Below are 14,525 nucleotides of genomic sequence, written 5' to 3'. Positions count from 1 at the left end.
TAGAATTATAATATACCATGTACAAAATTTTATCTATATACACTATGTCCAAATACAAACATTAATGCCTAATCCATATACATAATTTGATTGCACTCGCCCTATTGTCAAAGGAGGAAATAATTTCTCCTGGAGTTTTATTCCTGACTTAGCATTACTCTACCCCTAAAAGATGTCAAAGGAAAACTCATTCTCTTGTCTCCAAAAATTAGAGGGGAGCGTGTGTAATTGTGGAGCCGCATGGAGTTTTCTCTCAAATGAATTGGAAAAGACCGACATTGCTCCCTAAGTGGAGATACATATAAATAATAATAGGAACAAAATGTTATGTTAAAGCTATTGGGAACTCAAGGCTCTGTCTATGGTGTTAGTTACAGGCATGTATATAAGTCCTCCGTGATGTTAAGACCATTGGGTTGCTTGGTTTCAAGTTGTATTATGTACCGCGTTTCCAATCTCCTAAGTTTACTTTCACGGTCACCTCCTCTTCTACTAGGTGGTACCGAGTCTATCAAGAAATAGCTCAGGCTCCTAACTTTGGCGCCAGTTGACGAATCTTGGTGAAATTTTCAAAACTGGTGGGGTGCTCCAGTCTGCTCCTATCCTAAAAGTCTCGGGGTGATTCGTGAAGCGGGGCCGAGAAAAAAGGGGGTCCCAAAACATGCCTCCCCCATGCAATTTTCCATAGGAACCGTTCATTACGGCTACAGCCCGAACTGCTGTACGGAATTACACCAAATTTGGCAAAGAGGTAGTGCTTGGTTCAGACTCGTGCCTTTTACTTAAATAATATAAATCCGTTCAGTAGTTCCTCAGAAAGTTACAACTAAAATTACATATGTATGTACGGTCTCGGTGGATCCGCGTATCCTGCGTGCACTCTAAGCGCACCTTCCGGATCACGCTCTGAATGCTAATTGGCTGTCAGGTGGTTGTCAACATTCAAAACGAGGATGTGTTGGCAGCCATTTTGGGCCTCGGTAGAAGCGAGGATCTAGAAATGAGTGGAAAAAGTGTCCATTGTTGAGTACAGAGTAGGTAAATTGTACATGGGGTTTTGTAACGCCAGTGACTATTCCTCAAGCCTTCTCTTGAGGTTAATTTGAAGAGTGGTGTACTTCTTTTGCTCGTAATGTACACAGTGTTCTGTCATCTTAGTTTGCTTTCCCCTCTGTCATGTAGAGGATCCTGGGTAAATATACCGGCTTCTGTACAGCCAGTACCTTTCAACCCTACTGCCAAACTGCTTATTGCCTGTTACCATAGTGACGGTTCATGGAAGACTTAACTGAGCGCACAGGTCTCAAGTTCACAATACAATGTTGCTAATCCAAAGAGCAAGTGTGCTGAACTTTTTTAAAATGTTCATAGGAACAGTTATTCTCAGCTACAGACTCTGGTAAAGAGCTGGTAAAGAGTTAGCCTCAGTATTATACTCCTAGTCATAACCATCATTTCTACTTTTTTAAATCTTCTCTAAGCATGTGATTATCACACTAAATAATAGTGAAATGTTGTCAGAAAAAGAAGACATACACTCAGTTTTTTTAATTAACTTTTATTAAAACAAAAACAAATAAATAGAAACGTAGCTGTAACATAACAGTATAATGAACAAAATGTGAGATGGACTCCAATGGTAGGAGCGTAGGTAACCTGCAAAACAAAAATGAAAATAAGTCTTTCAAATTAGATCGATGTGATTGAATTAGGTGAGAGATTACATCTTTACGAAAGGCAAGATCGTTTTTCTCACATGCAGACTCAGAGTAGTGCAAACCTACCCCTCCCTCAGAATCACCCTCAACAGGAGTCTGTAGGGCAGCGCTGCTTGTAGGCTTTGGCCTATCTTATGGTATAGATGGTATTTAAAATGAGACAGAGATGTGACTGAATGAGGTCAAAGATCACAAGTTACCATAACACTTCGCAATATTGCTTATTCGCACGTGTGCAGTGTGACTGATACATCCCACTCCTCTCATAGGCCCACACTTAAGAGGTGTCTGTAGGGAAGTGCTTGCTGGGTCAGTTCTATAGTATGGTCCAGCAGGTCTTTAAAATGATTCAGAGATTATACAGAATTAGATGAGAGATCACATCATTATGCAGGACAATATCATTTATTTGCAGTGCGTTTAATTGGAGGCATTGTGTATGTAGGACACTCTGCTTACCTTTTGAAAACACTGTTTTCAGCAGAGCTCACAACTTGAAGTCTGCTTTGGTTCTATACTGCAGACTGTATTAAATTCAGCCTTGATTTATTTATGTGCAGAGTAAACAGCAGGGTCCATAACTTGAAAAGAGAAACAATGTAATGGAGAGGGAGAGAGAGAAAGGGAGAAAAAACGACGTTGAGAGTGTGAGAGATAGAAACTAATAGATGGAACAGGAGAGGAAGTGTTGATACAGGAGAAAATCTTCATAGCTCACCTTTTTGCCTCCGGTGTGCCTCCGGTGTGTCCAACCACGTGCCGGTTCATAGTGCACCTTCAAGTTTAGTGATCTGAAAGATAGTATAGAGTTATTAATAGCAGAGTACATACAACTGCACATGTATATTTCTGTGTTATGCATTTGGACACTCGGGATACTGTATTACATCAACTTCCACTGGAAGGAGGTATATGTGCGCTCTTTTTCTCCCATAATACTATACCCATACACTCCAACTGCATGGGGTTGAGTTCTCATTACTGACTGTTGCACCTCATTAACTCCCAGTGTCTGGAGGTGAGTGCCCTTTCTTGCGCACTCAGACAGTTGCAACCTATCCACTCCCTCTTCCCGGAGGTAATTGTACATTCGTACAAAGTCAACTTGCTGCACACTATCCAGTCTCTCCGCCCACAGGTGACTTCTCGTTGCTTCGGAAACAAGCTTATTTGCTCACCTTGTGCCATTGGCGTGATTCAAAGAGGGTCCACCATGTGTCGAAGAAGCCTTCTTATCCGTTGTTACGATGGCCACGCATCATCGCAGAATCCTCAAACATTGAGCTTTGGAAGTGTTGGGGGAACGCCAATTTGTGAAACACAACTTGTTAGATAAAAAGGAAGATAAGATTGTGAGTCATTTCTTTATCAAAGTGAGAGAGTGACTGAGAAGAATATTCGCAGCTCGCCTTTCTGTCACCACGTGCCATGACATAGTGCACCTTGAAGCTCTACATCTAAAATATAGTAAAAGAAAGATGTTATGATTGGTAATTGTTACTATTTTAATGTGGAGAAGAATAACATCGCCCTTTCACACACCTTCTCTCCCGCATTAAAAATACAACTATTTGTATGTACAGTTCCAACTTGTTTAATGGGCTTCAATTTATGAAGAATTAGTAGAGTAGTAATGTTTTCCATCTGGTTATAGATAGCAAGTGGTGCGCAGTGATGCACGTGGTTTCAATCATCACGAGCGACGGACTTTTGACCGAGTATAACAACTAGGACTGCGTACGCCTGAATCGCTGCGTCGCCTTTTTGTATCCAGTCTGCTACACCCAATCTACTCCCTCGACTGCACACCCAGGCCTCACTGCTCACCTTTTCGCTGACAGGGTATGTTCTACATCATGCAGTCCCGCTCTGCCACCAAGAAGTATCCCATTTGCTGCTGAGTCTTCATATCACTATGGCAAAGGACATACTCGTGCAGCTATCTTTATCGCAGGTCCCTCACCCGCTCAGTCCTTGCGGTACCACTAACTCAGTGACCAAAGAGGCCCCGTACAGGGTGGTGGGCCTCCTGTTTGGTTGTTTGGGCCTACATACGGTGTCCGAACCACCAGGACGGGCCATCACAGTCCTTGTGATGGGAGCAACTCTAGAATGGCGTAGAGCACGTGCACCCCGTCTTTTTTATTGGTAGGGTCACGTGTTTTGTGATGCATGTGCTGGATGGGTGTGGTGTGGGTGTATACCAGCCATGAGGGAGTGTGTGTGTGCCGTTCTGACAACTAGACCAAGAACTAATAAATCATTTAGCCTTGTTGTGTTTTCCTGGAAGCATAAGCGTGGTGGGCTGGAGTGACGTATGGCAGTGCTGCGTGAGAATGTGAACGATGACTCCAGAGCTATGAGCGTGGCTCCGTCGTGAGCTATATGAGAAATAAACCGAGTTGGGTATCTGTGTTGTTATGCTACCGTCACCCGGGTCTTAATTGTAAATGTGTCATTATGTCTGTAAAGTCCCACAACATGGCCACCATGGAAGGTACGGGGAATCACTAATCCTACATTTATCCATAGTTGCACACATAAAAGATGGTGGACATAACTCATTTCTGCGAATATAAATGTTTGTTGTACATTCAGTGGAGTGTTGTAGCTGTAGTAATACAGGGCTATGAAAGCTTTAGGTTGCAGTTTTTGGCACATGAAGGGCAGCTAATATATGTATATATATATAAACGTATGTGGTCATTCGGGTATACTGTCAAACTTGGTGCTGGAAATCAGTGTTCGAGGCTCGGAGTTGCGTCTACATCCTGTTATTGTAGAGAAATGACGTAATCTACGCGTGTCTGAAAATGTATTGTAAATACGGTGCTCATGTAAATTGCTGATATAGTTTTGGGTCGCGTTTGTGTAATATAAATATGCAAAAAAAAAAAATCAAGCAATAGCACACAGTTAGAAATGTACAATACACGTTGTTTGCAGTATTGTAATGATCCAGTTTGTACATTCATATTTGTAGAATGAGCAAGAGAAAGTTATATAATCTACGTTTTTGTTACTGGCAAAGGTAATATGGTTGCATACTCTATTTACAGCACAGTATAATGTGGTAGGGTAGCATTTTACAAACATAATAAATACGCAGACACAGATAGATAGTTGAAGTGGGTACGGGAACGTGTGCTCGACTCCATTTTATTACGTTGCTGTTCATAACAAGTAGAATAGTAATCATGATATCATACACAGATATTCAAGTGTAAACGGTTTATGACTTCTGCTGTACAAAGGTAGGAGCACTATATGTGAAATAATATGCGGAAGATTCTATCGTAAAGGGTTCATGAATTGTGGTGCACTGAGGTAGGGGTGGTTTGTGTGTAGACTGCAATGATGCGTGGTTGAGGCAGACCGCACTGGTAAGAATGTCTTTTGACTACTGATTTTTGTCTGAATAAGGCCAGTGGCGATTATTTATGGTGTACTGACTTAGTGGTACGTCTGGTGTTTAGCGTGTGCTCACCCTGCGGTGATGCGTGGTCTGAACGGGCTACACTCAAAGCATTGACTGTTGCATACTGGACTGAATGAACTTTGAGGGAAAAAAAAACTACCATCGATGGTTATCAAATGCTCTGCAAACTAGGTCTACTGGCTGCTCCCCATAACAAATTAAACAATTGCACTTCATGCAGTGCATTTTAACTTTCTCAAAATGGGACCTATGTCTGGTGGCGATGTTGACGGTGATGCCCCAGAGGTACTTGGTATTGCCGGTGGTGGAGGTATATTTTGGCACAGTCTTATCCATTCTCTGTGAGCATAGTTCACAGGATGCAGGGATTGGAGGTGCTTTCGCTTACTAGCAGTGCCACAGGAGTATTTTTTGTCTCTGCCTTAAATAAATCGAGGCTGAATTCAATGCTGTCAGTAGTATAGATTCAAGTTGTGAACCCTACTGTCCGCAGTGTACATGGAAGGCAGTCGTTAGCACAGCTATAGAAGAAAGCTTTTTTCACTTATTTTAACAAAGTCTAAATACATACAGTATAATTGTCTCAGCATTAAGTAAATCAAGGCTGAAGTCCCTACTGTCTGTAGTGTAGATGCAAAGCTGTGGTGCACTGAGGTAGGGGTGGTTTGCATGGAGACTGCGATGATGCGTGGTTGCGGCAGACCGCACTGGTAAGAATGTGTTTTGACTACTGATTTTTGCCTTAATAAGGCCACGCGGCGATTATTTATGGTGTACGGAGTTAGTGGTATGTCTGGTGTTTAGAGTGTGCTCACCCTGCGGTGATGCGTGGTCTGAACGGGCTACACTCAAAGCGTTGACTGTTGCATACTGGACTGAAAAGTTGTGAACCCTACTGTCCGTAGTGTACATGGAAGGCAGTCGTTAGCACAGTTATAGAAGAAAGCTTTTTTCACTTATTTTAACAAAGTCTAAATACATACAGTATAATTGTCTCTGCATTAAGTAAATCAAGGCTGAAGTCCCTACTGTCTGTAGTGTAGATGCAAAGCTGAATTCAAGTTGTAAACCCTGCTGTCAGCAGTGTATACTGTCATTAAGTGTGCCTTTGCACACACAGTGTGAAGTTTAATATTCTATTAAATCTATAAGTGATATAAAAGAAGTTTTTGAAGGAAGGCTACTAAAGGGATATTGTGTAGGTTTGATAGGTGTTATACTTAGTTTGGTTTGCACTGAGTTAGTGGCACCTGAAAAAACAAGGTTCTGTGGAGCCTGCGATGATGCGTGGTCTGGGCAGGCCGTACTGATAGGAATGTTTTTTGTCTTGGAAATTCTGCCTTAGTAAGGCCACATGGCAGTGATTTTTGGTGCACTGAGTTACTAGTACCTTTGGCGCTTAGCTTGTACGCGTATCCTGCGATGAAGCGTGGTCAGAGGGGTGGCACGATGCAATTGGAGTAATGTCTTTTGTCAATTGAATTCTGCATGAATTCTATTTAAAAGTGATAGTATGCCTCATTGCTGACATAAAACTGTTCACTCTTCTTTGCGATGATTTATGGTCAGTAGGGAATTCAGCCTTGATTTATTTAATGCAGAGACAATTGTACTGTATGTGTTAAAATAAGTGACAAAAATAATTCGTCGATATCTGTGCTGACCACTGCCTTCGATCTACAGTGCGGACAGCAGGATTCACAACATGAATTCAGCTTTGGATCTATGCTATGGACAGCATGAAATTTAGCCTTGATTTTTTTAAGGTAGAGATAATTGTACTCTATGTCCTCAGATTGTGTTAAAGGATACGACAAAAAGAATTTCTTGATGTCTGTGCTGACTAGTGCCTTCGATCTACATTGTGAGGGCTCACGATTCAGGTGGAATGGCAATTGCACATGACGCATTCCAGTAGGCAAGAGACATTTTACCAATGCGACCTGCCCGAACCACGAATCATCGCAGGGTGCGCACACGCTGAGTTCTTCAGGTACCACTAACTCACTGCACCACAAGTCATCTCCCCGTGACCTTATTAAGGCAAAATTCTCTAGGTACAAAACATTGCTCCCAGGGCAGCCTGCCCAGACCACGCATCACTGCAGACTATGTACATGCTCAGTACCAAAGGTACTGCTAACTCAGTGCACCATAATTCATCGCCACGTGGCCATATGCAGGCAGAATTCAACAGACAAAAGACATTGGTCCGAATGCGGCCCCCATGGACAATGCATTATCGCAGGGTATGTACAAGCTCAGCGCCAAAGATACTACTAACTTAGTGCAGTGCGGATGCAAAGCTGAATTCAAGTTGTGAACCCTGCTGTCTGTAGTGTAGATCTAAGGCAGTAGTCGACACAAACATCGAGGAATGCTTTTTTGTCACATACTTTAACAAAATCTGAGGACTGAGTACAATTATCTCTGCCTTAAATAAATCGAGACTGATTTCAATGTTGTCTGTAGTACTGATGAGAAACTGGTATCAAGTTGTAAACTCTACTGACCGCAGTGTAGATCGAAGGCAGTAGTCAGTACAGACATTGAGGAATGTTTTTTGTCGCATCCTTTAACAAAATCTGCGACTGAGTACAATTGTCTCTGCCTTAAATATATCGAGATTGAATTCAATGTTGTTTGTAGTACTAATGCGAAACTGGTATCAAGTTGTAAACTCTACTGACCGCACTGTAGATCGAAGGCAATAGTCAGCACAGACATCGACGAAGAATTTTTGTCACTTATTTTAACAAAGCTGAGGACATAGAGTACGATTGTTTCTGCCTTACATAAATCCATGCTAATTTCAATGCTGTCAGTAGTGTAGATCCAAAGCTGAAATCAAGTTGTGAACCCTGCTGTCCGAAGTTATTTTCCATAGGAAATCCGCAACTTTCTATTTGAAATAACTTTGGCGCCAGTTGACGAATCTTGGTGAAATTTTCAAAACTGGTGGGGTGCTCCAGTCTGCTCCTATCCTAAAAGTCTCGGGGTGATTCGTGAAGCGGGGCCGAGAAAAAAGGGGGTCCCAAAACATGCCTCCCCCATGCAATTTTCCATAGGAACCGTTCATTACGGCTACAGCCCGAACTGCTGAACGGAATTACACCAAATTTGGCAGAGAGGTAGTCCTTGGTTCAGACTCGTGCCTTTTACTTAAATAATATAAATCCGTTCAGTAGTTCCTCAGAAAGTTACAATTAAAATTACATATGTATGTACGGTCTCGGTGGATCCGCGTATCCTGCGTGCACTCTAAGCGCACCTTCCGGATCACGCTCTGAATGCTAATTGGCTGTCAGGTGGTTGTCAACATTCAAAACGAGGATGTGTTGGCAGCCATTTTGGGCCTCGGTAGAAGCGAGGATCTAGAAATGAGTGGAAAAAGTGTTCAAAACGTATAAAGAGGGCAGGTAAGAAATAATTTGACCCTCTAGACCTGCTTAGGGGGTCCCACAAGGACAACTAAGGTCCAAAAAAAATGAGAAATGTACGCTGGGTGCATGGATGCGCCGCAAAATAAATAAAAATAAAGCACAGGCTCCTGTGCTTGTTTAAAAATTAGCTACCTGGGAGGACCAAATCCTGGGGTCTAAAATATTACTTTTGATGGGGTTCAGTGGGGCCCTGTAGTCCAGGGACCGCCATTCCTCGGTGCTATAAAATAAATGGTTGAGGGAGCTCAAAGGTCCATCTAAGCCCCGATGATTACCACCCTCTGGGTCTTTTTATATTTTGGGGAACACCACCCCCAAGGAGTGGCTCCTGCTGTGTCCTGGGGTGCCTACCCCCGGGACACTGCTGTTTGCTATAGCAAACTTGGGGGCATATTAGCAAGTGCCATTTTGCCACAATTAAAAAAAAAAGGCAAATATGCGGTGAAAATTATATTGCCCTATTTAGTAGGCGACACTAAGATGCACTAACGCATGTTAGCAGCCTGTTTGCTAACGGCTCGCCTCATATCTCCAATGAGTTGCAATGTAGGCATTTCCAGTGGCATGGTAGGTGTTCCTATGACAATATTACATGGAAGAGGGAGGTATGACAACAGCGTTGTATTTACATGCGGCCCTGGATTTGAGGACGGATAGCAAAACTCTTGGTAATTGCGGTTTATGTCGGATCCTAACATCTGTTCTGAAGTAGAATTAAGCATGTTTAATATGCGAGTTGGATTGATATGTTAAGTCCACAGTCTTATATTAACAAGCTTTCCACTTGCGAACATGAATTATCGCTGTATTTCTTGCGATGTTGGGGGCATATTTACAAGGACAGCGTTAAAATTATCATTTCTTTAGTGTTAGGAAAGTGCTGTTAAAGCAGCCATAGTGGGCTTAATAATAGGCTTTTGAGAATTTGTGAGAATTCCAATAGAAGCCCAGGTGTATACCAGAACATTTTAACGCTGTCCTTGTAAATATACCCTTTACAGACTGCTAATTTTACCGTAAAAAAATATCCCCTACTACTAATTTTTATTCTTCATCGGGATCCCATCCCATGGGCGTATATTCAATGTTGGGGACTGTGGGTGGACACCCAATGTCGCTATGGTGCCAGTCAGCTCCCTTTCGGTAAGACAACAAAGGACTTTGAAGTCCATTATCACCATTTGAGCTGTAGTTTGCTGCCGGTAAAGTGGCGATAATTTTAATGCCGTCCTTGTAAATATGCCCCTAAGTTTTGGAATGTCGACAATCCAGTCTCCCATTTAAATAGGCACAAAGTATTTGGTGAAGTGCACACTGTGAATCGTGAAGCAACAGTGTCTGATTGTGATCGATAAATAATTGCCCATTGTTGAGTACAGAGTAGGTAAATTGTACATGGGGTTTTGTAACGCCAGTGACTATTCCTCGAGCCTCCTCTTGAGGTTAATTTGAAAAGTGGTGTACTTCTTTTGCTCGTAATGTACACAGTGTTCTGTCATCTCAGTTTGCTTTCCCCCCTGTCATGTAGAGGATCCTGGGTAAATATACCGGCTTCTGTACAGCCAGTACATTTCAACCCTACCGCCAAACTGCTTACTGCCTGTTACCATAGTGACGGTTCATGGAAGACTTAACTGAGCGCACAGGTCTCAAGTTCACAATACAATGTTGCTAATCCAAAGAGCAAGTGTGCTGAACTTTTTTAAAATGTTCATAGGAACAGTTATTCTCAGCTACAGACTCTGGTAAAGAGCTGGTAAAGAGTTAGCCTCAGTATTATACTCCTAGTCATAACCATCATTTCTACTTTTTTAAATCTTCTCTAAGCATGTGATTATCACACTAAATAATAGTGAAATGTTGTCAGAAAAAGAAGACATACACTCAGTTTTTTTAATTAACTTTTATTAAAACAAAAACAAATAAATAGAAACGTAGCTGTAACATAACAGTATAATGAACAAAATGTGAGATGGACTCCAATGGTAGGAGCGTAGGTAACCTGCAAAACAAAAATGAAAATAAGTCTTTCAAATTAGATCGATGTGATTGAATTAGGTGAGAGATTACATCTTTACGAAAGGCAAGATCGTTTTTCTCACATGCAGACTCAGAGTAGTGCAAACCTACCCCTCCCTCAGAATCACCCTCAACAGGAGTCTGTAGGGCAGCGCTGCTTGTAGGCTTAGGCCTATCTTATGGTATAGATGGTATTTAAAATGAGACAGAGATGTGACTGAATGAGGTCAAAGATCACAAGTTACCATAACACTTCGCAATATTGCTTATTCGCACGTGTGCAGTGTGCCTGATACATCCCACTCCTCTCATAGGCCCACACTTAAGAGGTGTCTGTAGGGAAGTGCTTGCTGGGTCGGTTCTATAGTATGGTCCAGCAGGTCTTTAAAATGATTCAGAGATTATACAGAATTAGGTGAGAGATCACATCATTATGCAAGACAATATCATTTATTTGCAGTGCGTTTAATTGGAGGCATTGTGTATGTAGGACACTCTGCTTACCTTTTGAAAACACTGTTTTCAGCAGAGCTCACAACTTGAAGTCTGCTTTGGTTCTATACTGCAGACTGTATTAAATTCAGCCTTGATTTATTTATGTGCAGAGTAAACAGCAGGGTCCATAACTTGAAAAGAGAAACAATGTAATGGAGAGGGAGAGAGAGAAAGGGAGAAAAAACGACGTTGAGAGTGTGAGAGATAGAAACTAATAGATGGAACAGGAGAGGAAGTGTTGATACAGGAGAAAATCTTCATAGCTCACCTTTTTGCCTCCAGTGTGTGTCCAACCACGTGCCGGTTCATAGTGCACCTTCAAGTTTAGTGATCTGAAAGATAGTATGGAGTTATTAATAGCAGAGTACATACAACTGCACACGTATATTTCTGTGTTATGCATTTGGACACTCGGGATACTGTATTACATCAACTTCCACTGGAAGGAGGTATTTGTGCGCTCTTTTTCTCCCATAATACTATACCCATACACTCCAACTGCATGGGGTTGAGTTCTCATTACTGACTGTTGCACCCCATTAACTCCCAGTGTCTGGAGGTGAGTGCCCTTTCTTGCGCACTCAGACAGTTGCAACCTATCCACTCCCTCTTCCCGGAGGTAATTGTACATTCGTACAAAGTCAACTTGCTGCACACTATCCAGTCTCTCCGCCCACAGGTGACTTCTCGTTGCTTCGGAAACAAGCTTATTTGCTCACCTTGTGCCATTGGTGTGATTCAAAGAGGGTCCACCATGTGTCGAAGAAGCCTTCTTATCCGTTGTTACGATGGCCACGCATCATCGCAGAATCCTCAAACATTGAGCTTTGGAAGTGTTGGGGGAACACCAATTTGTGAAACACAACTTGTTAGATAAAAAGGAAGATAAGATTGTGAGTCATTTCTTTATCAAAGTGAGAGAGTGACTGAGAAGAATATTCGCAGCTCGCCTTTCTGTCACCGGTGTGTCTTCACCACGTGCCATGACATAGTGCACCTTGAAGCTCTACATCTAAAATATAGTAAAAGAAAGATGTTATGATTGGTAATTGTTACTATTTTAATGTGGAGAAGAATAACATCGCCCTTTCACACACCTTCTCTCCCGCATTAAAAATACAACTATTTGTATGTACAGTTCCAACTTGTTTAATGGGCTTCGATTTATGAAGAATTAGTAGAGTAGTAATGTTTTCCATCTGGTTATAGAAAACAAGTGGTGCGCAGTGATCCACGTGGTTTCAATCATCACGAGCGACGGACTTTTGACCGAGTATAAAAACTAGGACTGCGTAAGCCTGAATCGCTGCGTCGCCTTTTTGTATCCAGTCTGCTACACCCAATCTATTCCCTCGACTGCACACCCAGGCCTCACTGCTCACCTTTTCGCTGACAGGGTATGTTCTACATCATGCAGTCCCACTCTCAGTCCTTGCGGTACCACTAACTCAGTGACCAAAGAGGCCCCGTACAGGGTGGTGGGCCTCCTGTTTGGTTGTTTGGGCCTACATACGGTGTCCGAACCACCAGGACGGGCCATCACAGTCCTTGTGATGGGAGCAACTCTAGAATGGCGTAGAGCACGTGCACCCCGTCTTTTTTATTGGTAGGGTCACGTGTTTTGTGATGCATGTGCTGGATGGGTGTGGTGTGGGTGTATACCAGCCATGAGGGAGTGTGTTTGTGCCGTTCTGACAACTAGACCAGGAACTAATAAATCATTTAGCGTTGTTGTGTTTTCCTGGAAGCATAAGCGTGGTGGGCTGGAGTGACGTATGGCAGTGCTGCGTGAGAATGTGAACGATGACTCCAGAGCTATGAGCGTGGCTCCGTCGTGAGCTATATGAGAAATAAACCGAGTTGGGTATCTGTGTTGTTGTGCTACCGTCACCCGGGTCTTAATTGTAAATGTGTCATTATGTCTGTAAAGTCCCACAACATGGCCACCATGGAAGGTACGGGGAATCACTAATCCTACATTTATCCATAGTTGCACACATAAAAGATGGTGGACATGACTCATTTCTGCGAATATAAATGTTTGTTGTACATTCAGTGGAGTGTTGTAGCTGTAGTAATACAGGGCTATGAAAGCTTTAGGTTGCAGTTTTTGGCACATGAAGGGCAGCTAATATATGTATATATATATAAACGTATGTGGTCATTCGGGTATACTGTCAAACTTGGTGCTGGAAATCAGTGTTCGAGGCTCGGAGTTGCGTCTACATCCTGTTATTGTAGAGAAATGACGTAATCTACGCGTGTCTGAAAATGTACTGTAAATACGGTGCTCATGTAAATTGCTGATATAGTTTTGGGTCGCGTTTGCGTAATATAAATATGGTAAAAAAAAAAATCGAGCAATAGCACACAGTTAGAAATGTACAATACACGTTGTTTGCAGTATTGTAATGATCCAGTTTGTACATTCATATTTGTAGAATGAGCAAGAGAAAGTTATATAATCTACGTTTTTGTTACTTGCAAAGGTAAGATTGTTGCATACTCTATTTACAGCACAGTATAATGTGGTAGGGTAGCATTTTACAAACATAATAAATACGCAGACACAGATAGATAGTTGAAGTGGGTACGGGAACGTGTGCTCGACTCCATTTTATTACGTTGCTGTTCATAACAAGTAGAATAGTAATCATGATATCATACACAGATATTCAAGTGTAAACGGTTTATGACTTCTGCTGTACAAAGGTAGGAGCACTATATGTGAAATAATATGCGGAAGATTCTATCGTAAAGGGTTCATGAATTGTGGTGCACTGAGGTAGGGGTGGTTTGTGTGTAGACTGCAATGATGCGTGGTTGAGGCAGACCGCACTGGTAAGAATGTCTTTTGACTACTGATTTTTGTCTGAATAAGGCCAGTGGCGAATATTTATGGTGTACTGACTTAGTGGTACGTCTGGTGTTTAGCGTGTGCTCACCCTGCGGTGATGCGTGGTCTGAACGGGCTACACTCAAAGCATTGACTGTTGCATACTGGACTGAATGAACTTTGAGGGAAAAAAAAACTACCATCGATGGTTATCAAATGCTCTGCAAACTAGGTCTACTGGCTGCTCCCCATAACAAATTAAACAATTGCACTTCATGCAGTGCATTTTAACTTTCTCAAAATGGGACCTATGTCTGGTGGCGATGTTGACGGTGATGCCCCAGAGGTACTTGATATTGCCGGTGGTGGAGGTATATTTTGGCACAGTCTTATCCATTCTCTGTGAGCATAGTTCACAGGATGCAGGGATTGGAGGTGCTTTCGCTTACTAGCAGTGCCACAGGAGTATTTTTTAACTCTGCCTTAAATAAATCGAGGCTGAATTCAATGCTGTCAGTAGTATAGATTCAAGTTGTGAACCCTACTGTCCGCAGTGTACATGGAAGGCAGTCGTT

The sequence above is a fragment of the Lissotriton helveticus genome, chromosome 1_1 (assembly GCF_964261635.1).
Source record: "Lissotriton helveticus chromosome 1_1, aLisHel1.1, whole genome shotgun sequence".
NCBI lineage: Eukaryota > Metazoa > Chordata > Amphibia > Caudata > Salamandridae > Lissotriton > Lissotriton helveticus.
Note: the sequence above shows the minus strand (reverse complement) of the source record.